General features: G+C 34.9%; 1 protein-coding gene across 3 annotated transcripts in view; it reads left to right on the top strand.

Moving 5' to 3' along the window:
• The window catches only part of LOC135841944 (toll-like receptor 7), a 147,762-nt gene that overhangs the window by 21,296 nt on the left and 100,366 nt on the right, over window positions 1-26,100 (top strand). For 2 of the 3 annotated variants that reach the window (XM_065359176.1, XM_065359175.1), the window contains one exon: window positions 14,486-15,641. The exons of the other annotated variant lie outside the window; for it this stretch is intronic. The gene's annotated coding sequence lies outside the window, so the exon portion shown is untranslated. Of the gene's footprint in view, window positions 1-14,485; window positions 15,642-26,100 lie in introns of those variants that run through there. 3 annotated transcript variants of the gene reach the window in all.

Raw genomic sequence — 26,100 nt, 5'->3', positions numbered from 1 at the left:
ATGCTTTTTGCTTTCACAATGTGGCGTTAAAAAAGCAACACATTTCCGAAATAACAAAAATTGTTTCGAATTTGTATATCCGTTTTCCGTATCAAAGCAACGAACGAAATGGAATATTTTCTTTGATATTTCGGTGTTATTCGTGAAGGTTTTTTTTTTCCTCAGCTTGCAAATACACGTAGAGAGGTACCTATAGTTGAACGTTTTTTTTTTCGGCTACACTACCGAGTGAGAATTCTTCGCCATTGATCGCATTAGGTGGCAATTTTCTCGTACATAAAATTGGTCTTATAGTATAGGATTTTTCAACGTATCGAGTATCGATTGACGTATTATACATACATAGGAAATTTCTACTATTTTTCTGTATACTTCTACGACGATGACGACGATGTATCGGAATCGTGGCCGCATGTATTGGCGATGTAAAAGGAGTTTAATGAATTATGATAAATTACCATAAAATGTCAGCTTTCAAGTGGATAAAGTAAAGCGTTCAGGGAAATGGCTTTTCAAACAAACATTTCAAACTTTAGTCTATTGTAATACGGTTAAATAGTAATGTTTAGGTTAATCGATGTTTGAACTTTTGTACATAAAGAGCATTTTCATCGTTGAGCGATTTCGTTTTGTTTTGCGGAAAGCTGCTCGTATACTCTTAAGTTAATGATACTTGTTGTTTGTTTTGATTGTCGGACATTAAAAAAAAAGATGAAAAAAATACCTACTCGAGTAAACATCACTAAGCCTACAATGTTTTAAGCGGCGCGGTGTTGGTGGTAGTTTTAAACCATGTAGCAATTATCGTGTCGGAGAGAGAACTTTTCTAGCCGCGCGTTTATTTTTCCACGTACACGGTCGAGCATTTCGTCTAATTTTCGCGCAAAATTTATCCTCGGTTTGAATTGGCTTGATTTTTAATGGAGAAACATTTTCCAAACGTTTGCTATTTATCTTGCATTGAGAATTACATTCCTTTCGCCTTGTGGACTCGATTTTCTGTCTTGGTCAATTAATTTTGGGGTGTTTTGGTTTGCGTAGATTGTATAGATTTCATGTTTCAGTGATTCCAAAAACCTTTCGTGTAATGAAAGTGGAATTTGGAATCGAGTTCTGTTCTATAAAACGTTAAAATTATATCAATTATGCTTGAAAAATTGCTTGAAATAACAGTGGAAATGTTATGATAATCGTTCGAAATGTTTTAATAATAAATTTTGGCAAAAAAGTTGACCAAAATAAAATATGTTCGAAATTCGTTTTAAAAAAATTTTTGAAAATATTTTTTTGATGATTTACGATTTTTGAAAAATTTGCACAATTTTTTTTGAGAATAAGAAAATTCCCTTCTACAAATGTTTGATTTCGAGTAATTTTTCACGTTTTTGTCCCTGATTACGTAATTTTCAAAAACCTGCTGGAAGCTCCAGTTCTTCTCAAAACAGCTTGAAACCGTTTTTAATCGACCTGGGTGAAGGATGTCGAACTTTCTCAATTTCAGCTTTCTAGGTCAATTTGGCAAAATTTCGTTTTTTTGTATTTTTTACCCAAATTTAATGTTCAAAAATTCATCAAAAACCGAATAATGCACTTCAGCTTCTGAAATTTGGGCTGATGACGTATTTTGTATGCTCTCGATTTCACCCTGTCTGATTCAGAAATTGTATACATCATTGTATTAGTCCAATTACATGTACCTATGAAAATTGATTTGTGCCCAAAAAGCTTACCTACTTATAGAAATGTTGAAATGACTTTTAGAGGAAAAAAATGAATCCAAAGAGAAAGAGATTGTTGCTTTTATTAACGATGTCGAATTTTCAATTTTTCACAGTACTATACAAAACAATAAAAATTACTCGATCTGAAATTGAAACAGCGGAAAACGTATAGAAAAAATATTTCTGTAAAATTAACGAAGTAGAAAAAACAGTTTACCAAGAGGCCCAGGAAGAAATACAAAGAGATGTCTATAGGAACTACCCACGATCCAGTACACAGTATTTTATTCCACGTAGATCTGAATAAGTTGCGAAAACCCTACAAGGCTGGTGGAATTTTCTTGCGAGACGTCGTCGCGTTCATTCGTTATTTTGGCGGAAAGAGGAAAAAAAATCACCCTTTTGTAACCAATTTCGTATTGTCAACTGCCAATACTTTTACCCTTACACTTTGGGCCGTTGAAAAATGGATTTATTCGGCGAACACGTCGCTAATTGTTGTCAAACGCACAAATCTCACGAGTCACGAGTTATTTTTGGTGGAAAATGAAATCCCCAGAACGATTCGTACATTTAGCAAAACGGATGGATGCGGATGAATCACTTAGAAACAAGACAGACCACCCTCATATCTTTCTGATAAGTTGCTCGGTCGACTAGCGAATTTTTGCGCACAAATGTGCGACTGTTGTGGTATCTAGAGGGTTGAAAAAAAAACCACGTATACAACTGGACCGGCCAGGGTAGGTATGCGAGAGAAGGTGAAACGATGATAAGATTTTTCAGAAGGGGAAGAGAGGGATTTCGAGTTGAGGTGAGCTAATTTAAAAAATATTTTTAAAACCCGAATAAACAATCTGTCACGAAGCAATCTGATAAAAAGCGTTTATACGGATGGTAAAAAGGCTTTTAGTAGAAACGGTAAACTCGTATATACCAGGTAGTGCCGCAAAGGGAGGCTAAAAAAGGGAAAGGAAAGGAAAGGATAACGTAGCCGTAGAGACAGAGAGAACCATGATGGCTTGGCTACCCTTGATCGGTAACCATCATTAATAACACTGCGTCGGATACGCGTCAAGTTGTATATAGAGAGGAACAGGGTTGAAGATGCATCGTGTCGTACACCACAGGTATAAACCTATTAGCAGCTACATTCCAAAAGGAAGTCGGAGTCGGGGGTGTAGGGCAGGGCCAGGTTGATTGAGAAAAAAATACGTCTTCGGTGCGGTACAGCCGGGGTCAGTTTTAAACCATCGGAGAAATATAAGAAAGAAAAAACCAAAGAATTAAACCCTCGGCACGTTAAATCTGACAATTAATGAAGTTTCGAATGGAAAAACGCTCGGACGGCGTGTACGGGGGTGATTTAATAACATTTAGGTCGAGTCCTGCCGAGAGTTAATAACGTTTCCAAACTAAAATAACATACAACATTTAAATCACCGCGTAAATGAGAAAAAAAAGTCCACCACAAATACAACGAAAGATGCTGTTGCCGAAACTGAAAACACCGTTAGAACGGATTATTCATGCAAGACATACACCAGACAAAGATGAAATATGGCGAGAGAGAGAGAAAAAACACGCGTAATGTCATTCCACACCCCTTATACTTTACCTCACACCCTCGCAGACGAATTTTTACAAGTTGAGAGATTAATTTTTAAGTTGAAACAGGTGCTGCCACGATACCAGTGCTGAGAGCATATTGAAAAAGATGGATTGTTTTAATATGTTAAGCTTTCGCAACACTGGCGTTGCACGGGCCATGTAAAAAAAAAATTCCTCGTCAAAGTTCTTACCAACTTAATCCAGCCTTTGGATGTTTGCAGGTGCAATCTATAAAAACCTACTGTACCGTGATTTTTATCCGCCTGCTCAGACCTGCGTATAGCAGGAAATGGCGGGTATTTGTCGGATTTAGCAAATTTCTTTACTCGATACGAGCAAATCTTAATTAAAGATTTAATAAATTAAACAAACATGAGCAGTCAAGGCGTTAGAGAATAGGGTAAAATTCCGAACACGACCCCTTAAAAAAATAATCAACCAATAATTACCCGCAACAGACACGAAAGTAACCCAGCCCGAGGTAAAATTCCGCAGCCATTTTCGCGATTAAGTAAAAAAAAACTTGAAGAATTTCGCCAAAATGACTTATTGAATAGAGAAAAACTCGCGTTAAAAAACTTTTTAAGCACATTGTAAACGTTCTTCTTCATTTTTTTCTCGCCAATTTTTTGAATATATATCTTAACTTATGCCATCAATTAAACGTGTTTTCTACCCTTATACGAATCTAGTCGTATTTCACGCCGAATTTGCCACGCCACCGGAGTAACTTTTTTCTCTTTTTTTCCCCGTATATTTTCCCGCTATGAGTTTTTTTTTGTGCTTTTTTCGAAATATTCATAGCTCGATATTTCCACTATATACGAGGTTTTTTCCACCGTCTTGCGCTGCTCGTAGTGGAAGTAGGTATTGCTGGGTGAAATGTACTATGCAAATGTTGTTAAATTATTGCTCTCATCTTTCTAGGTAATCTTGGCTGTACCGTTTTATCTGCATTATATTTTCTTAGAATGTAGTCCCTAAACATAATATCAGCAAATATATTACATATTTTTCCGTCCCTTCGGTAATAAAGGCGTTTTAAAATTTCGAACGCATTTACCTTTTTCAAGTCTAACTTATTTGCTAACTAAATTGTATTATATAAATATTCCTAAATATATGGCCATTTAATATTTATACCGTTTGACGGATTTTTTCGACAACGTTTCCGTATATTTTTGGTAGGTACTTTTTTCCCTTTCTCTCTGCTGCATGGCTGAATATTGTTGAGCAAATCTTTTTGTATATTCGCGTGAAATTAAACTTTCCTCCGGTTGTGTTTTTTTAGCTGGATTTTATTCGTCAAAAGAAAAGAGATACCTACTTATTTCCCGGTACCAGATTTTTAAGTAGTTTTAGCATTTCTCGCGAATTTCAGTTGCTAACGAGAAGCAGCTTAGGTCGTTGGATCGTTGAACAACAAAAAAGAGAAAATAATTTTCTCGAGATTATGGATCTGCCTACAAAACGTGAAGGAGAAAATTAGACTCGAGGTGGGGTGAAAAATTGGCAGAGTTTTTGGTTTTTTATTCATCTATTCATTTATTTATTTATTTTTCAGAAAATTGTAAACTTTTGCTACGAAAGTAGATGAATGAATTCGAACGTATTCGAGCTGTCCCCATGTTAATTTCTGTTGAATTTTCTTAACTCTTTTAATCGATTTAGCTACATATTTTCAAAAACTTTTTGTGCTACTTCAAATCCAAAATTTTCTCTAGTGATTGTTCTTGGGGGGGGGGGGTCAAAAAATCAAAATCTGCTGCAGGCTTTAGAACAGCTTGAAACCGTCATCAATTGATTCGAAAGGTCGAAAATAAGGAGCAAACTAAATTTCAGCATTTTCTCTTTGCATGTCCGCGAACATGAATTTTTCTTTTTTTTTTCTTAATGATCGCTAGAGAAAATTTTAGATTTGAATCGGAACAAAAATATTTTGAAAATACGTACCCAAATCCATCGAAAGGGTCACAAAAATAGTGCATCCGAGTTTATAGATGCTAAATTTCATTTTCACTCTACTTACAGCGTTTTTTCCGGAAACTTGGAGGATACAAAAATCCACTAGAGACTTCAGAACGGTTCGAAACCATTACTAACCAACTCGCAGGAGGTTGAGAATAGGGTACAAACCAAATTCCAGCGTTTTAAGTGAATTTGGAAAAATTTTGATTTTATATCATTTTTTTCCAAATCTAAATTTTAAAAAAATTCATCAAAAATTGATAAATTGATTTCAGTCCTTAAAATTGTGGCTGACGGTGTATTCTGAGGTCCTCTTTCGATTCCATTTTGTGTAGTTCAATTTTTGGTGCCAGTTGGGATACTTCTTCTTAAAATTTTTTTTGGATTGAAATGTCTAAAATGACTGACTATTAATTCAAAGGTAATTCTTCAAAATACAAGAGTATATTTGTATATCAAAATACGTCTGTCATGGGAAAAAAGAGGGAGGCTGGCAAAAATTGAAACGCTCATGCTTACGTATTTTAATGATACAAAACAATGCATGAATCGGACACACATTACACGTACGTGCACATAGAAGAGAGTTTAATCAACTCTTTGTATTATAACGGTTGGTTTTCAGGGCAAAACCTCAACGTTTTTGACCTTTAGTTTAAACTTTGAAAACTACATATTTATAATGAAAAATTCGTTACGCCAGCCATCGCCATCCAGCCAGCACATAGAGAAAAGATACATACCCCAAATGCCCGAAGCAACCACCGCGTTAACGTAATAATCGTACCATTTTCAAGTAAACGCTCGCCTATATACAGACGAGACAATTTTGAAAACCACTTTTTCCACGTAATTTAGATTATTTAGCATTTTACGATACGCGCTGCAGAGAGCAACGTATATACAAGAGTCAGTGCACTAGTAAAGAAGAGGAGTTTGAAAAAAAAAGAGCTATTCCGTGGAAAAAAGTAGCCTTATTATTCGTGCCTTCGGCTGAGCATATGAAATGTTATCTCATATCATCTCGAAGGCACGAAATCCACTACAGACTTCGATTACCTCCGGTATTATTTATCCTTCGGTCGCAGTTCAATGTTATTAACCGAGTAAAGTTTTTCTTCTTGGGTTTTTTAACAACAGGTGCGATCCAACTTTTATAGTGTTTTTTTTTCCAAGGGGACATAATTTTTGTTTTAAACATTGCGAGAGGACGTCATCGTAGACGTCTTGAAAATGATTAGATGTATAGGTATCTATACACTTGAGGGAGAAAAAAGGGTAGGTAGCGAACGGTTACAGACACTCCATGTGCGTCTAGATTCGTACACATTTCTCACCATCGCGTCGTAACCCCCCAAGGAAGCAACCAAGCTGAGACACGCAAACTCTAGGTACCAACAAAACGCACGCAATACGAATTATGTAATTTAATTATAGCTAAGTCGCGTTCTTCCGAACAGATAACAATCGCATTTTAGGCATAAATCTCTGATTTGGTAATAAATAAACGAAATTTATTGCTTTTATCATTCTAAGCATTCTGTAACATAGCATAACTGTGTTGTGGTTTTTTTCGCTGTATTTCTTCTTATGAGCTAAGTGTGTATGGATTCGGTAGTTCCTCTCCTGTGTCTACCTACAATGCTACCGTAGTCGTTGCTCGTTAGCGTTGTATAGACTGCTGAGAACTCGCGACCGTTTGACAATCACTTGGCTATATTTTTCAGCATTACGACTATTTTATTATTTCCTGGTGTCGCGTCGACCAGCGCGAAAATATAATTCAAATTACTAGACCGATATTTTGTCGTTGAAAGGTATACGAAATCGAATCATTTTTATGAATAATTGTTTCTATGCACGTGCATAGTGTAGCTTTATCCTCCCTACAGTCTTCGATGAAATCTTTCAACTGCTGTGGATGATTTAGTTTCGTACGGTCTCCTAATTTCATTAATAATGCAATTTGCGAAGGTGTAAAAAGCTATAAAGATACTTTAGCGATATTAAATGATGTTCAAAAGTATATTTTCCTTATTCGTTGAATTCGAAAATCTGCTGGAGGATGCTCTCATCGTTCGAGATGAAAACTGGAAAATACTTCATTACTTGCGAAATGGTCAATTTGAGCTGACCAGATCTAATCCAATCTCTGAGTTTTGATCGGATTAGATTTGATTAGATCTGTTTGATTACATCAGATCTAAACATTTTCTGGAATCAATTTTGATGTGACCAGATTTTGTCAGATTTGAGTTCTGGTCGGGTTCGATCTATTCAAACCTGGTCCGATCCAATGGGAAAAACTTGATTGAATGTGACCTGATATGATTAGATGCAATATGAGAAGATCAGATCAAATTCCGATATACCCTGAAATCAAATTTGATCTGGCCAGATGTGATTATATGTACCTATCTGGAACCAATTTGATCTGATTAAATACATTATAATCTGACCAAAGTCATGTTTTGATCGGATCAGATCTGTTCAGCCTTGATCGGATTCAATACAGAAGAAACCTGATATGATATCTGACCAGATCTGAGTAGGTAAAATCAAATCCGGACATTTTTTGGACCCAATTTGAGAGTTTTCATGGGATCGGGTGTGTCCAAACCTAATTGTATCCAATAGTAAAAACTTGATCGGATCGACCGGATCTGGCCAAATCTGATTAGATATGATCAAACCTGTTTAATAGGTTCAGATTTGATCGAACTCAACAGGAGAAACCTGCAGGTCGCATCTGACTAAACCTGATTTGATAAGATCTGATCTGATCTGAGCACTCTCTGGAACCAATTTTACGTTAGTTTTGATCTGATTGTATCTGTTCAGACCTCATCTTTTTTCCCCAACACTCAACAGCCATAAATTTTTCAAGTTATTCGTGGAGCTCCTTCTCCCCTCCAAATTGACCTAAGAAAACTGGAATCAGAGAAAATTTATTTGTGCCTCAAAATTTCTATCTGCGTTTTCATAGCTTTAAAAAAAATATATTTTTGGGCATTTGTGAAAGAATTTCCAACGAAATCTCACCTATACCAATCTCAAAAATTCTCCCCCAAACGCCAAAAATCAGTGACATCTTTCTATAATTTTGATTACACAGTGGATCATATAGCCAAAGTAAAATTGTCGATCTTGATCTTGAAATTTCCTAGAATCTATGTTATGTTCGGTGGGTATATTTTTCCTCTGGGACACGTATTTTTCTGGATAGGTATAGGTATTCTTCATTTGAGCACCAAATCGAGAACGAAAATCATTTTTCAACCAGCAAGTCCAAATTTTTCACTACACATCTAATTTTATCACATGGCACGTACGATACGATGGCGTGAAATATCTACACGGTGCGATTTACCGATTTAGTACGAATTTCACCACCATCGAAGACTTCGGGTCTTATTAATTTTACACGTTATAGTTGTACGTATATAAGGCGGATTAAAAGGTATTTTATTGGTATTACCACGATGCAAACATACAGGTATTAAGATTCAATGGCGAGAATAGGCTGTTCAAAGGCTACGACACGATTTCAGACTTGTTGGTCGCGTCTGCGAACAGCTTAGTTGAATTATTATCTCTTCTCGATGATGAAAAGTAATTAGATCTAAATTTCGTTGCAGCATCGTCGACTATATACTATAATAAAACTAAAATACGTGAATTTCGTGTCTCGTGAAAGAAGAACACCTCTGTCTTTGTCTTCTCGTTGGTCTTGAGGATGAAACTGAGTAAGTGAGTATCGAGAGAATTATATCATAAATATCGGTAGCGCGTCGCGTCGTCGGTCGTCGTTGTACACGAAACAGCGAGACAACGCGATGAGGGAGCAGGTTAAAAAAAAATACTTCTTACTGTTACTCGAGGAGTGGTTCTACTAAAACGCAGCAGGTAGCTTAAACAGTCAAATAAAAATTAATAGTAACGATCTTCGAAAATAACTATAAACATGGTCAAACAGTGCCATATTTAATTTTTCACTTTAACTCTGTCGTAATAATAACATTACGCTGTATATCTTGAGCATTATTGACGACTGTTTTATATTCGTTGGTACGCCACCATTATCATATACATTTCGGTCGTACTCGTATATCGGCGACTGGATTTCCAGAGCATATTTTTTTTTACTCTTTTCCTTCAACTTTTACCCTAAATTACGACTTGGTGCTTTTCAGAATATTATTAATTCTATCTTCGTTCTGTTATGTTAGAGGTTTTTTTTCTTCTCTTCACTCGACTATGAATGTAGATATTTTATGTAATACATCTGCGACGAAATTTATACACGTCTGTTTCTGTGAAGCACTCATTTATTACAAACAACCTGTCACATTACAAGTGTTTTGCTTTCTTTGTATGAAAAAAATTTTAATTGCAGCAACCACCACTGGAGATATACTCGTAGGTTTTAATTTGAAACGTTTGTGTTTTTGTAAAAGTATACCTACCCATTACGCATACCCTTACCTCTTACCCACCCAGTGCAGCGTACGAGTTTACACGACATCGTGTAGTTTACAAGATTCTTAGCCGGATTCAAAGAGAGAAGTTATGCGTGCTGTATAGCGTTTTACTTTATACTATTTGTGTTTGATGATGGTGATATAAGGGTAGTACAGTCAAGGAATTCGGATCACAGGTGGCGTTTCTAAATGGAAAATTCTAATGGTTTATGAGTATTAGGATTGCTTACGATAGCTATAAGTATATGTATAGGGATGTAATTTAAAGTTCGCAGATTTTTTTCCAGCAAAGTGATTGCTATATGGGTGTGTTGGGTTGGAAAATCCGAGTGGTGTTTATAGTAGTCGTTTTATTGCTTCAGTTTTTCTGGTTTGCGATGAATTTTTCCTGCAGATTGTAAATATCTCGATTATAGAATTCGTTTCCTGTTTTCCATTCAAATGTTTAGATCTGAGAGATAGTTCGATATAGGATGTGTGAATATATTAGTTCGCGTTTAGTTTCCTATTTGAATTTTGATGAAAGCAATATGGATTGATGAATTCTGTATTTTTATCGAAAAATTTATAATTTTTGACGTCAATGAAAAAGTGAGGATACTGTAAAATAAAAGAATGGAAGAAATCATCTGTCGAGTTGTGTTATAGTGTGTATTAATACCTTCATAATTAATTATTACGACGATTTGCAAAGTTTTTGGCGAATTTTGATCAAAGTATTTTATGCACTATCGTGGTCTTTTTTTAAGAACTTCATATTTAACGGAAAAAAAAAACTAAAATTGTAAACACGTGGCACTCATTCGCGTGATAGTAGTTTAATTATAGGCTTTTACGTATGAAAAATGAACGCGACCTTTTTTTGTTGAGAATTTCACGAGGATTATTTTTTATTGGTAGGTAGTAAATTTCTGGCCAGTGTTCAAAAAAACTGATTTTATCCTGACACGTAGGTGTGAAATAGTATTTTGAGGGAGTGGATTGGGAGTACATTCATTTTTTATCATTTTGAAATCGTTATTTCTTCGAGCTCGTGTTCCTGTGTGATAAACTAACTTCTGCTGGAGGCTCCAGATCGTCTCGAAAATGGCCGCAATTGATTCGGGAGGCGGACTTTAGTATTCAAGTCAACTTTCAGATTTTCATTTCGTAGTTTACCACTTTTATGAAACCCTTGTCAGTAAATAGGCTATTTCAGTCATTATCATACATTCACCAAAATTCGAAAAATCAACTTCGCATGCTGAATATTCGGTTCTGAAGTATGGGTGACATTAACTTTCAGGGAGCCAAATTTCAGCCAAATCGAACGTGATGAGTTGACAAGCTTTCAGGTTTCCTTCGTAGATCAAATTAGCAATATACTTTGAGAATTATCCCCCCCCCTCCCAGGTAAATAATAGGAAAATTAAGATGTTGAAGGATTTAGAAAAAGAAATCTGCATTAAGTAAACATGAAAAATATCATCATACCGATTTGAGAGAGATCTTGGTACAAAAATCATATGTATTTTCACTGAAACATTTTTGGAATTTTGTATTTGTGGGCTTCTGCCAGAAATTTTATTTCTTTGAGTTCAATTCTATTTACCGAAGGGGGCAAGAAACTGCGTTCTTTGTGTCCGTTTAAAAAAGACAGGATTTTAAATGTTGCAAAATTTTTTCCAATAGTAATGATATTTTTCCTTCTTAGGTTGAAAGGTACGAAAGTATTTGGTACATTTTTTTTACTTAAGCCCTATCATAAAAAAGTTGGAAGAATTGCATTTTTAGTCAAAGAATTGTAGGTACAGTCAATCTATTTTTTTTTTCGCATTTCTCAATCATTGATGATTTCTGTTGGGTTTCAGTGCTTTAAAAAAAGGCAACTAAATTGGCCCATTTCAAAAAAAAAAAAAAAAAAAAACAATTTGAACATTCAATAGATATTTTTGATACAATTTACGAATAAACTGCTAATTACATACAAGAAATGAAATGAGGTGAATTAGTGTATTCCGTTGAAACGAAGTGAAAAAGTTGGCAAATGCGAAACCGGAAAATACCGCAGGTGATACCGGCTATTAATTTCAATTCATACGCTTTTATGAGGCATAAATTTCTGAAATGGCTCATAAATCATAAAATATTTGAAATAATCATTTTGTATGTTTGTTTTTTTAATAATTCATGTACAAGTGTTGACCAAGTACCCAAGAGAGTAACGTTAGTTTCGTTTTCAGTTGGTTGAATTTTCAGAAATTATAGAAAAAAAATGAACGAATGCTTCAAAAGGAGTTGGGCATGATTCAGAGAGAGAGAGAGAGATTTTTTTTCACGAGATCACTTTAATTTTTACGAGGAGCTCATTATATATATTAGTGGGGAGGGGGGGGGTTGACCTGCTGTTTGGAATCAATTTTGAAAAATTGCAATGATTTTCTTCCTGCTGTCTTCCCTCCCTCCTCTACTTAATCTTATCTTCATATTTTTGGGAGGATTTCATTTGAATTGTTTTCGAATAGTTTTTTATGAGTTGTCGACTGCTTCAACCGTATGCAAAATTTACCTATATTATTCAAAAATCCTGAAGTGACTACGTTTCGAGTGCATGATATACTGATATTCTTATTATAACATCAAGATTGAGTATTTTCTGACCGAGAATTGAGAATAGGAGGATAGATTGACCTCGACAAATCTGTGTTACTAAATTCATAATATTTAGGACTGTTGGCGAATGGTTTTTTCAAAGAACTATTATTTTTATTCGTCGTGGCGAATGTGTGAAGAAAAAAATTAACATAGACGAATTGTAAATGAAAGAATGAAAGAACCAGAAGGGAAAAGAGCACGTAAACGATTATTCATTAACGATGATGAAGCGATACCTGATCGCCCATACGAGACGATTTAAATATTTAAAAGTGATTTTCGCCTTTATATCGACACCATGCCGCATCTGCGAGGGTCACCGGGTCAGCCTGTGAGCACCGGAGCAATGGCGGCGGCGACGACGACGACGTCAACGCATACATGCGGTCTCATCGGAATATGACAAAGTTATCAAATTATTTCAATGTAAGGTTTCCCAAATATCGAATAGAGCGGTGGTTGTTGCGATGCGTTGGCAAAGCAAATGAGAGAATTTCGATTGCTTTGTAAAATATGTACACTAATACGCGGAAAGTCACACAGAATCGTATACTGAGAGAAAGAGCATGAGCACTGAGCAGCGCGTCGGGTCGAGTTACAAATGAAAATTACACCCATTGATAACCGTCACAAAGTGCGGCGCGCCGACCAAAAGCTAGCGAATTTAATGGACGCAGAAACCACGACGGATACCCTATGGTAGTTGGTATTCGCCATTAAGAATTAACTTCTAACATAATTAAATACAACGATTTAATTTACACGGTGCGATAAATTTCCTAGCACCGATCATCCCGTGTGCCTTTGCCTTGGTTCGCATACGAGATACGCGCCTATACTTACACATATTTCCACCATAAATCGTTTATTTCTCAATTTAAAGCCGTCACTTGGATACGGAGACAGAGAGAAAACTATAGAGAGAGAAAAAAGAAGGGTATTAAGTTGCATTAAAATGGGAAATGAAATATCCTGTTTCATAGCAGCGTTTACTCTATGTATGTATACTTACATATGTATAGTATAGTATACCGCTCTGATGTGTATGAAGAGAGAGACTTTTTTTTATTTTTTATTTTACAAGTACTGTGTGTCTATGTAGGCTGCTATATGTAGTAGTAAGTCTACGTATATGTATGTGATGGAAACAGGATAGACTTATTTCAATAATAGAACACAACCCACCTCCTCGTCTTGGTCTTGGTACAGCAGGAAGAATGTGAGAGAATAGAGCTCATAAAATATCAATAACCTTAACCGCCGAAATGGCGTTTAAAAGATAATTCTGAGGAGTCGTTTTAATCAAAAGGAACGACTTTCTTGTTTCAGTCAGTGGCCTATTAGAGCCGCGGGACAAATGGACGTTGTAGATCCAGATATTATTCTTTTTTTTCCCGTTGTGTTCTTCATCGTCTTATAGTGTGTAGCATAACCAAAACTGGTTATACCAGAGCGATGATAATAACGCGAAAAAAAGAACACAAACGTAGGTACCACACACTCTATGGCGAACAAATTATACATACGAACGCATTAACTCGTCCTTTTTTTTCACCTCGCGAACACATTAGCGAATAAAACCGCTACATTGTCTAAATTATTTAACAATTTATTTTACACAGCTTTGTTAAACAATTTTTCTCTCGATAAGCAAAAATTTCCCTAAGAAATCATTTGTTACGGTCTGATTATGCTAAAGAGCATTAGCATCGAGTTGTGTAAATTAACATCTCGAATCCATCAAGTATTTGTTGCCGATGAGCGCCCAAACTGTTCAACATTTTTTCCCCAGAGAGAAATGACTCGATCGGAATTGATCAGGTGTGATTCAATAAGTGATGTTTTGTGAGACTGGTTATTAATAAGTGGGTACCTACTACCTACCTACAAAAATATGAAGAAGCTGGATTCCATAAAAGTGCATAGATTCGTTGATTTTGAACATACTTAATTCCCAATTTTGATTGAAAATAATAAATCAGATCTAATAATTATTATGAAATGTAGAATTGAAAAAATGACAATAAATTGAAATAAACTAATCCATGATGTATTTTTTTTTTGTTCCAGGTAAGCAAGAACTTTCGCCATTCGCCGTAATAGTAATAGAATATGTACTTACATAAGAAAATAAGTAAGTCATTTTAAGATGTTATTAAAAGCACAAAAAATTCTGGTAATTTTGCATCTCTGCACAAAAAATAATAAGTCTAGACTGTTCTGTATTGAATAATATTCGAGAAAGTTAATGTTACGATGTCTAATTCTAGTTTACCTATATGTATTCAATTCGTAGTATAGAAATGCCATTTTTTTGAGGGGATATCCCGTGTCCACTTTAAGTTTACTTACTTAAGTTATACAAAATTCGTAATCAAAATTCGAGGAAAAGTGCGAGTAATGCACAAATTTTCGTTTCATGTATTTCTAAAAATGTACTACGTACAAAATAGATGCAAAATACTTCCCTTTCTCAAAACATCATTGCTTCTTATAGAGAGCAGGGTGTATAATTACTTTTCCGGTGACTTTTCACGGGGATGAAAAATTACAAAGGGGGAATAAAAGTGAAATTAATCATCACGAAAAACATCACGGCGATTTTACGACACTAGTCTTTTTTTAAACGTAGTTTTATGTTTTTTTTTTTTGAAAATAAAACCATAGTGTTCCATTTTTTTTCTATTTCGAATGTCAATTTTTTTCATTTTTCTAAAAATCATATTATTGTTTGTAGATAGATATTTTTGTTTCTAATTTATTTGATATACGTATGTACCAGGATTGGTTGAATGCATTTTTGTTTTATATTGTGATTTATAAGAAACGTGATTTCTTCGAGAAACATGAATTCTTCAAGACACTATTAGGATATATGAGAAAGAATATGTGTTCCATTTTTGTAATTATACGTATCTACTATTATTTTTTTTAATCGAAATGTTTGTACATATGTATAGATTTTTTTCTTTTCTAATTCTGCGAATATGTGTACAGATAAGTTGAACGCGTCTTTTGATTGTGATTTATGAGACCTAGTCTTTTTTCGTGATTTAATTAATAATAAGATTTATATTTAAAATATACGACGTGTTTAACTTTTGTTATTTAAAATACCTTACTTATCCTTTTTTTTTTTTTCATTTTTTTGAAAATCACTATTAGTTTTATGTATAAATTTTTATTGTTTGATTGTTTTTTAAATAGAAGAATTTTTCATTTTTTTTCTTTTCTTTTTTTTCTTTTTTGATTTTTTAGATATTATTTAGTACCTATATGGAGAAATCGCACCTTTGAGGAGATAAGGTAAAGTACATCTGGAAAAAAAACATTTTGAGATTTTTGCACTTTATTTGTATGGTTATTTACCATGCATTCAAAAATTCCAATTGAAATTGAGTACACTGCCAAGATCTTGGAAAACCTCGAAGCTTACATCTCAAAATTTTCAACAACATGGCAGAACGTTTGAATTGAGAAACGTATCATCTCAAATACATATCTGTTTTAAAAAAAAGAAAAAAATGATAACTTACACATACGAGTACAATGAATTGAATGCTTCGTTTCGCCTCCAGCCGTAAAATTTCAGTTTCTTGAGATGTCCTTAACCTTATTGCTTCAAAAATGTAAAATGTTGAAGAGGCGACTTGCTTGATCCAAATGTACATATCAGAAAACGAACAGTACGTCGAGTAGATGTGAAAAAGACAATTTGATATAATTGATTGTTTTTCTTCTCAAGTCGCTGGAAAAGTCACACCTTACTTTCTTGAATCAATGTTTTGAGATGGCTAACCTATCATGAAATCTGAGAAAGTTGAGAAGATACAGATTTGGATCAAGAAATTTCTAATTGGTACAATGTGATTTTTTTGATTTTTCTTTTCATTGAACAACAATTTTTGGGAAAAACCAAGGGTTTGATGAAAAAACTGAACAGAAACACAACAGTGGAGCATAAAATTGTCCCTTTACACATATACTCGTAATGTGTGATGTCTAATATGCAAGTGTGATTAATTGTTTTTTGGGACTTGGACATTTTGCTTTCGAGATTTTTAAATAGGAATGAATTATCTTGAATCTTTTATTTTTTGTGCACTTTGGGCAAATGTAGTCAAAGTATTTTGATATTACCTATATTTGAAAATATTTTATTCATGATTTTACCTAAACTGGATATGCTAATTGCTTCATCTTATTGTATCTAATCCCATAGTTTTGATCGAATGAAAAAATATCATCATCGAATTGCTACTTTTCGACCAATTTTAATCGAGATACCTATTTCTTCGATCCAATTTCTGTAAAAATTCAAATCGGAACCATTTTCCCCTAATAAATACAGGTTGAGTGATGGTCGAGGGAAGAGGTCGAGGTAGGGGTACTTGCAGTGGGTAATATTTCATATTTGGAAGGTTTTAAAAAATTACTGCTTTTTTGAGAGACGTTCCAAGGTGAACCTAAACCATTATTTCGTTTAATACCAATGACCAAAGGCTATACTGACAATCAAACCACTCCGCATCATCGTCAGCGTCTCTCGTTCTCTGTGTTTCTCTTCACTGTGTAGTATAAACGCGCTACGTACACCGATGGTAATAAATTTAAAAATAATAAAAGCACTTTTAGATAAACCGGTATACTATATAACAGTGGCTAAACCTTCTTCCAAGCTCTGTAGGTAGGTACCGTACAAACTGTCCAGAAATTATTACGTTTATATATATTATAAATACGTACCATACATACAATGTTCCGAAAACCCTTTCTTCCAAAACTTTTACCCATATATAAATAACAACTTCGGTCAGATTAAGGTCATCGACTACGCCCAGTATATAGACCACTCTTCCAAAAGATTCATTTTTTTAATTCAGTTATTATATACCGAAAGAAGGTGGAAATAATGCAAAAGCCTACGTTGGTTCTAATTAATTTACCACCAACTCTACATGTTAGTGGAAAAAAATCCAATAACGAAGAAGACCCCGACTATAGGCTGTGGTTTTATATCGTATAAAAATCTAACCGCGTTAATTTGCTTAATCGAAAAAATAGGGTAAAACTATAATTTTAGAATAATTATCGAGCTACCCCCGCTTACTTGATAATCGATTCTTACGTGCGAAACCAATCTAAATTATAGCTTCTGCCTGGTATCAGTTTCCATAGAGGCTTCTCCGTCAGCCTAGCTGTATAGTAGCTGATAAACTGGTTTGGTTTTTTGAGAAGATTTTTCTCGTTCGTTTAATTAAATTCCTAATTCAGGGTTGAGGAAAGTCTGGCTGCGCGGATTTGGCACGATTTTTTGTTTGTTTTGGTATTTGGAAACGAGCGACGAGGAGAAAAAATTTGCTCGATTAATTTGCTCGTTTGGGGTATGCAGATAGCATATAGACGGTGGCTATTAACCAGATAGATAAATTGAATCAATGTATCGGTAGTAGGTACGTTATTTGTACTGGGGACGTGTATAATGCCTCTGTATAAATATATAGAGAGACTAGATGGTTACCTATGGAAGAACGCGAGCTACGTCCGGATGATTTTTACTGCTGAAACTGGATTGAACGATAATATCTTATAACATTGGTATTTATAACTAGAATGCTCTATTGTACGCAGAGTATATAAAAAGATACCGGTATGCTATTAATATATAGTGGCCAAGCCATACAAAACTATTTTACGATCATTATCTGTTTAAGAAATAACGCGCGCTGGGCATTAAATAAATTTCAGTCATTGTAATTATTAATTATACACCGTATTGAAATATCGTTAATCGTTCAACTTGGTAAACGTGCGCGCTGCTCGCTCGCTTAGGTTCGACTACCTGAAATAGCTTCTTATATTCGGATGTCGAAACAGTTACCACATCGAGAAGCATTTTAATAGTAATTTGAACCTCATCAGAGACGCGATCAGGTAGCCTGTATCAAAACTACAGTCGAATTTTCACGTACCTAAAGAAATTGGCCACTAATTTCATCTCGTACCTACTGACGATGGAAAAAATCGAACAAATATTAGGACGAATACCAAGTACCAGATACTCGTAATTTGCGCGCCATACACGTGTTTTCCTTCATCGTGATGCTCGTCTCCGTATTATTCCATAGCCTGGAAGATGCTGGAGAAAAAGAAAAAGCTTCAATTACTTTGGAACAACCGCTGAAGGCGAGTTGTTAACGTCTCAATAAAATGACGTCGCACCACACACATACACCTCCACGCGTTCGACTACTTTTTTTTTTGGTATTGGTTGGAAAAAATTTTTTCGAGCACGTACCTTACATAGAAGAGAAAGGGGGAGGAAAAAGGCGTTGAAATTCATGCGACCGTCGTACCGGTTTCCAATAAAGTAAGTTCAACTACCGAAATTAAAGATTGAACTGGTCGTATTAGAGCTGATAACTGCAATTATAGTCGTTCTCAACATTACTGCTACCGTATCCACGAGCGTCTATACGAATATGTATTGCTAGCTGTAGGTATTTGGGACCATCCATCGTCGACCTGTCCTTTCTGCCAGGAGAAATGAAACAACCAACCGATACATAATCAATTGGTTATTTTCTCCTGCTACGATATACATACATAACTGCTAAGCTCAGCATTTAATAAAAATGGTAATAATGGTATTAACATAACCTCGACATTAGCCACCCCCTGTACCTTACCTGATCACCACGCGTAGCTTATTATTAATCTAATAACTCCACTGCTGAGCACCTCTATCTCTTCCTTACCTATTAGAATCCCCGAACCTTAAGAAGAGATGAGGCTGCATCTCTCCAGAGTCACGTAGGTAAAGGTAATAACGAAAAAAAAATCGAATTTATCCGCCATATAACTACCAGTTTTACGTTTATATAGTCCAAATATCAGGTCCATCGCGTATCGATTGCCATCAGCGGTTCAATAGCAGTCTATATAGTGTACCATGTCCAATGCTTCGGTCGCTGTCAGGGTCATTTTACCTTATCGATCATTTTATATCGAATGTTTATGTGTAGGTACGCTTGCCTCGCGGTATTTATATCATTTATTTGCATCCTCTCCTCGACTCCTCTCCTTCTCATCTTCTTTGGGTCTCTTCATCTGCATCAGTCTGTGTCTTCTGTGTCGTGTTTAATGGCCGTGTAAATTCGATGCATGGGTACCTGGTTGGAAGCTGGAATTTTTTAATGGTTTCAACTATATCGAGATTTAGCGGACCAACGATAATCGTAACGATTTTTTTTTTCTTCAAATTTTTCTACGCGTACGAGTCACATGACTGCGATGTATGAAATTTACATAAATTGGTTTTCAGGTACATGTTACTTTTCAAGGTGTGTAGAGTAGATGGAGAAGAGGAGAGAGGATGTAAAAAATATTCGTACGCTGAGTCGAAGATGGAAATCTACAATATTGATCAGGGTGTGTTTAGTGTTCCATTTCTTACCTCTGGGTGTGATTTTGAGTGAATTTTATGCAAAATATGACCATTTTGGACAAGTTGACGATTCAAATGAGTTTTTTTTTAATTTTTGGTGAATTTTTGAAAATCAAAGGACCAAAATGATGAACTATCGAAATTTTACCAAATTGGCGTGTAAAGCTGACCCTTGGCATGTACATATCATATTTTCGGCCTCCCCTCTCCCTCCTCCAATCGATTGGAACCGATTTCGAATTCGAACCATTTGATGAAATCGCTGGAGAAATGACCCAATGGTTTCAAATCGGCAGAAACCAATACGGTTTTTAGGAAACTTTTTGAAAATCTGTAATTTATAAAATTTATAGCTGAAGGTTCCACGCCTTGAAACTACTTCTAATGGACTTGGCGCGTTGAAATTAGGATCTGAAGAAAATTTTTGCTTCTGAATTTCATTAGGTAAGTAAATGAATTCGAATTCGAACCAATGATGAAGAAGTTGAACGCTCTGATTTTGTTATTTTTTTTTATGACTTCTCCTGGGCCACCCAATAAAATAATCATCATCATTTGAGTACCTTAGAGTCAAACCCAGAATTCTCCAAATTTTTCAAAAATGAGGTTATGATTGTTTTGGGTACAGTTAGTAAGTACGCATCGATTGCAATTCTCCGTTTTTACCTATCTGACACAATGACGCAGTCAGGGGGGGGGGTCCAAAGTACCGGGTCCGAGTCAAACTCCGAAAAATGTCCAAAATTTTCAAAAATGAGATTATGGTCGTTTTGGGTACAGTTAGTAGGTACAGGTACGCATCAATAGCCATTTTACATTTTACCCCATCTGATACCATGATGTTTAGGGGGTCCAAAGTACTAGAATCAAGTCAAACTTTGAAAAAATACTTCAAAAAAATTTTTTTTTCATTCCAGTCGACTGTAAACAACTTCAAGATACTTTCAACAGACTTGAATAAATAGAATTATCCCTCATTTTATCATGCATTTTCGTGTATTTTCGACATTTTTTACGGACTTGGAGTCAATAACCAGAATTCTCCAAAAAGGTATTGTGAATTACTGCTATATGGAAAGACTTGAGAAAAATTTTTTTTTGTCAATTCGATTGTTACCCGAAGCACTATAAGTATATAGGCGAGATCAGAAACCTGCTACTACTGATACCCACCTTCCACCAGTTTTTTTCGTTTTTCTCAAAATAGTGAAAAGTGGAGGATTCTGGGTTTGACTCATTTTCGTACCAATTATGTATAAATTTTCAGATTTTGAAATTTCTTGCAGTAAAACTGATAAACTTTGAAGACGCCCAATTCGAGGATGTACATATCTGTACAAAGGCCCTGAAATTGAAAAAATAAAATAAATAAAACAGAATAAAGTAATTTCTGAGTCAAAATTCTTCCAAATTAAACTTTTTGCCAGAAAAAACTGCCATCGGATCACCAAGTAATGTTGGTCCATCTGTGCAGAGATCCCAAAATAAAAAATACATAGAACCAGGGTTCATGGACATTTTTCAAAAATTCTCAAATTCTGTGTTAGGATTCTTCAAAATAACCTCCTTTTTGAGAGAAACTCCCTCCCGATTCGTAAGCAATGTTGGCACCCCTGTGCAGATGTCCTAACACCGAAAAATTAACCACAGAAAAGTTTATGAATACTCTTATAAAATCAATTTCTGTGTCAAATTTTCTCCAAATAACTCTCTTCTGGAATCTCCCCCTCCCACCACCCTCCTAAATTTTTCAGTTTTCTCAATTTTGGGGTACTTAATTTTCAGTTGGAAGGATAAAATATCATTAATGTGGTTTTTTTTTCATTCAAAAAAACTGACCTTAGGGCCCGAAAGCAAAAAAATACGCTAAAAAATGCATCTTTTGGCAAAACTCTAACTCAAAAATACTTCACGCATGCCCAAAAAAATCTACCCAACCAAAAATACAGGAAAAAATTTCAACACTAAACGAGGAACTATACACGAGATGGAAAAAAAGAGGTAATTGCGCTGCGAAAAAAAAATGAGAGGAAAAAATAGTAGAAAAAACTGTCAAACTGTTCAACAATCTGTACAATTTCACGAGGAAATGAGGCAACGATAGGAAAAAAGAAATATACGCGTAATGTTGCAAATTTCTTACATAAATTACCAGTTCGATTGTAATAAAACACGAAATTTTGCAACTTTTATCAGATTTAAAACGTTAACGGATTCGAGAAGCGAGACGCTAAGCGAAAAATTGCCGTAGAAATGGTTTTTAATAAATCAAGTTTTATTCTATTTTGCAGCGAGTCTTATTTTTAAATATAAGCCAAATTGATTAATGGATTCGAAAAGCGCCCCATTCGGTGCGAAAACGTAAAAACTACTCGATTTTTTGGTTAAACGAAGTATATCTTCTTACGATTTTAACACGTCGTGGGATGTTTTTTTTTCAACCCCGATCCTCGCGAACGTGTCGACTGTCGATTAGATTTGATGTTTTAAAATTCGTAGGTTGAAATTACATTTTGAAAGATGGTGAAGTTAGAGAGGAAGGGAAATGTAACATTACACGTTTAACATGGAATACAAATTATACGTAATTCGAATAGCTAGGTAGGTAGTAGGTACATATCTATAAGCAACTCACACTCGCTATCAGCAGCATGTGCGGAAAAGCCTCGTCAAAGATACCGATGCAAATCCTGCTTACGAGATAAGTTGAAATCGTCGCGCTCGTCTTCGTCGAGCAAAGTCTCGACGGAGACGCAGAAGAAAGGCTGTGCATAAAAATTGCCTAGAATCGACGAAAACTTATACGACGATATTCTTGTAAAATGAACTTTCATTTTCGCTTGTGTACACGTAAAGTGGCATGTGTCTCGCCTAGCTCTGACATTTATTCTTACCTCTTTCGCCATCTTCTCTCACACATACGATGAAAGTTTTGTTATATCCATTGTTAAAAGGTTTGACATGCTAAACTTTTCGTTTCTCAAAGCTCTTTTCCGCCGCGCGACAAGGAAACCTTTCGAACATTGCTTCTTTGTATTATGGCTGCTAACTCCATTTGCATTAAGTGGCTCATATTTCAAATTCAAATAGTATACGACATGAAAGAGAGCAAAAAAAAAGTAAATCAAACGGAATTACAAGGCGTTTGTTGGAACGCTTTACGTAGGTATATACGTAGGTACTCTTTATCCTTCTTTCGTCGATATTTCCATTCTAGAGCCCGAAAAACTGCGATAATTACCGAAATAAAATCGCTCAGCGAAAGTTCTATACTTACTCTCATCATCGTGTAGCAATTTTCATTTAACAAATATGTATACACCGACGCGATGCTTTGAACCAATTATCTCGACGATAGAGTCTTTTGATCATAAGCCAAAAAATGTTTCCGCAAAGTTGAACAAATATTAACCGAGCTATTCTTTTGATCTACTTAGGTGTTGAAACACACTCGATATGAATTATGAAACCTGTCGTATAACGACGTCACTTTGACACCGCGCTTCTCATAAATGTCACTTTGTTTTTAAACTGCTGGAGAAAAAATAACCGGCGAAATTATTCCTCCGGTACGTGTAATTTTACCGCAACGACATGGGCACCCTGTCGACTGTCGTTCGCTGTGAACGCCATTTTCACCGCACTTTGAAGTCAATTTCAAACAACTTCATGTATCGTTATTGGCGAGAATATATCTCAAAATGTCAATTCTATGTTCGCAATCCGACTCAAAGTGTCCTAAACATAGAGAGTGTGTTATAATTGGAAGCATTTCATCTGTCGCTGTTTTAATAGACGTGTGGCAATCTCGTCCAATACATATACACAGTCCAGAGAAATAAGCTGGAGTATGAGTGAATTTTTGAACGTGCACGAGATGTGTTTAGAAATATGTACTGTGTTTGAATCGAATATTATTGCCCAAATAGTTTTTTGAAACTGAGGAAGGGGGGGTAGAGGTTCAAAAAAAAGCTTTAAAATCACAGGGTAGATAATATACTTCATGAATGGCGAGTATCCCGAGTTCTAAACAAACAAAAAATGATGGAAATTATTCAAAAAAATTTAGTAATGGGCTGGGGGAGCTGAAGAGGAAGCTGTTTGCAAGAATTTTTACTCAAAAATTGCTTATTTATGAAAAATATGTATCGATTTTTATTTTTATTTTTCCAAGTAGGGATTATTGTCTTCTACAGAGGCAGACCTAAATTACTCGAGGGACGGAGGGACGGGGAAAGTTTTTTCTCAAAAAGTCAGATATTTAATATTTTTTAAAAATTTTCATAACGTTGTCAAACTTTAATTACCTGGCTGTCAATTTTTAAGCAGGTACAAAATCCTGTCATTTTTCAGAAAAATTAACACACACGTAAGTAAGTATTAAAAATTTTTGGAAATTATTCTAAATAAATCTGCCTGAATAAATCTCGATAACTAGCCGATTCAAATCACGAATCATGAATCGTTTAAATAATTTAGCCATTTTTGAGCGCTGAGGAAAAATTTTTCTAATTTTGCCTGCTGAACACAATGAAATTCTACCCAAAATACAGGGGTCGGCATAAGTTAGTATTCCGATTTGCACAAACGAAAATTTTTTCAAATAAAAATGAATTTTTTTCTGTATAGTGATATAGCGGGGAATGAAACTATTATTACCAAAATGTTGGTGGGACTTCCACGAACACAACGCACTACCGACAAGATTTTCCATCTACTCATTACACACAACAGGGTGTTAAAAAGAATGCATCAGTTTTTGAATATGAATACTAACTTATGCCGACCCCATAGAAGAAAAATATCAAATTGAGAGGAAGCTAATATAATCTTTCGATTTTGGGTGGCTCTGCATAAAAGATCTCATGTTCAATGTGTCTACCAGGTCATCAAAGTCATCAAAAATTTATGCTTTTGGCCAAAAATTGAACGCAAACAGGTACCAAAAATTAAGCGAATATTCTCGAAATAGAATGATGGGTAATTTTGTTCAAAATGCAGAAGTTATTATAAAAATTATGGTTAAATTGACCTTTCAGTTACTGAAAATTACTATAAATTGGCGAAAAAATCAAAATACATAATTGAGCAAAATTTTGCGAAAATTGCTTGCAAATTTGTTGAAATAATGTAAAAATTGTTTGAATTGGCCGAAAATTTTTGAAACCTTGTAAAAAATTGAGCAAAATATTACTAAAATGTTCGCAATTATGAAAAAATTTGTGCAGAATTACGAAAAATAATGAAATTGAACAATTTTAGAGGGAGGGAGGGGGCATGAGAATCCGAAACTTCAACGTGTGGACATTCTATCAACTTTCAGGTTGGTCTAAAAAGTACATAATTATAATGTCAGTCAATTTTTTTGAAATTAGAAAAAAATTTTCGTATAGGTACAATTTTACTAATAGCTAGATACCTATAGGTATCTAAATTAAACTTTCAGGTCATTTTAATTTCAGAAGACAATTTAATGCACTTTTAGGTGACCTTTTTGATTATTTTAGGTCTTTTTATCAAATTCTAAACTAATTTAAGCAATTTTCAATTATTTTTCATGTAAGTTTAAAACCTTGCATTTTAATCAATTTTGCCATTTTCATGCTGTTTCAATAATGTCTCATACACTTTTACGTTGCTTTAAAAATACTGACGTATTTTAATGCGTTTTACTTTGAATCTTTGACCTGGAATTATTTTGAAAAGGTAAGCACAGTCAAGATGGTCGAATCAACTCTTTGACAGGTTTTCAAGCAAAACTCAGCTCAAAAAGATGACTGAGACAAGATAAAATGTTCACAATAAATTTTGGACCGCACGTGAAATTTGGGGTGGAGGGGGGGAGCGAAATGTAATTTTTATAGTTGATTTTTTCCTTCATCACCAAATTTAAATAGAGGACTCGTGTTTTCTGGAATGTGTTCTCAGAGGTGAAGAGAATCTATGGAATTTTTTTCGCATTTTTTTGATGATTTTTCGCTGACTTGTAGTGTTTTGAAATGTTTCCAGGAATTTTTCAATTTTATTTATTAATTTTTTATAGCCTACACTTTTGAAAATCTCGTTTCACAGTTGACAATCTTCATTTTTTTGTCCTCTTTCCTTCTTAAAACCCATTTCAATTTTCTTTCGGTCAGTTTCAGATTGTGATCATGGGATTTGATGTTTTACACTCGAGATAACTGCATGACCTCCCTGTTCCATCAGTTTGCTTCTTGCACAAAGGAAATTTTTGCAC

The sequence above is a fragment of the Planococcus citri genome, chromosome 3 (assembly GCF_950023065.1).
Source record: "Planococcus citri chromosome 3, ihPlaCitr1.1, whole genome shotgun sequence".
NCBI classification, from domain to species: domain Eukaryota; kingdom Metazoa; phylum Arthropoda; class Insecta; order Hemiptera; family Pseudococcidae; genus Planococcus; species Planococcus citri.
Note: the sequence above shows the minus strand (reverse complement) of the source record. Positions and strands in the feature narration are given on the sequence as shown.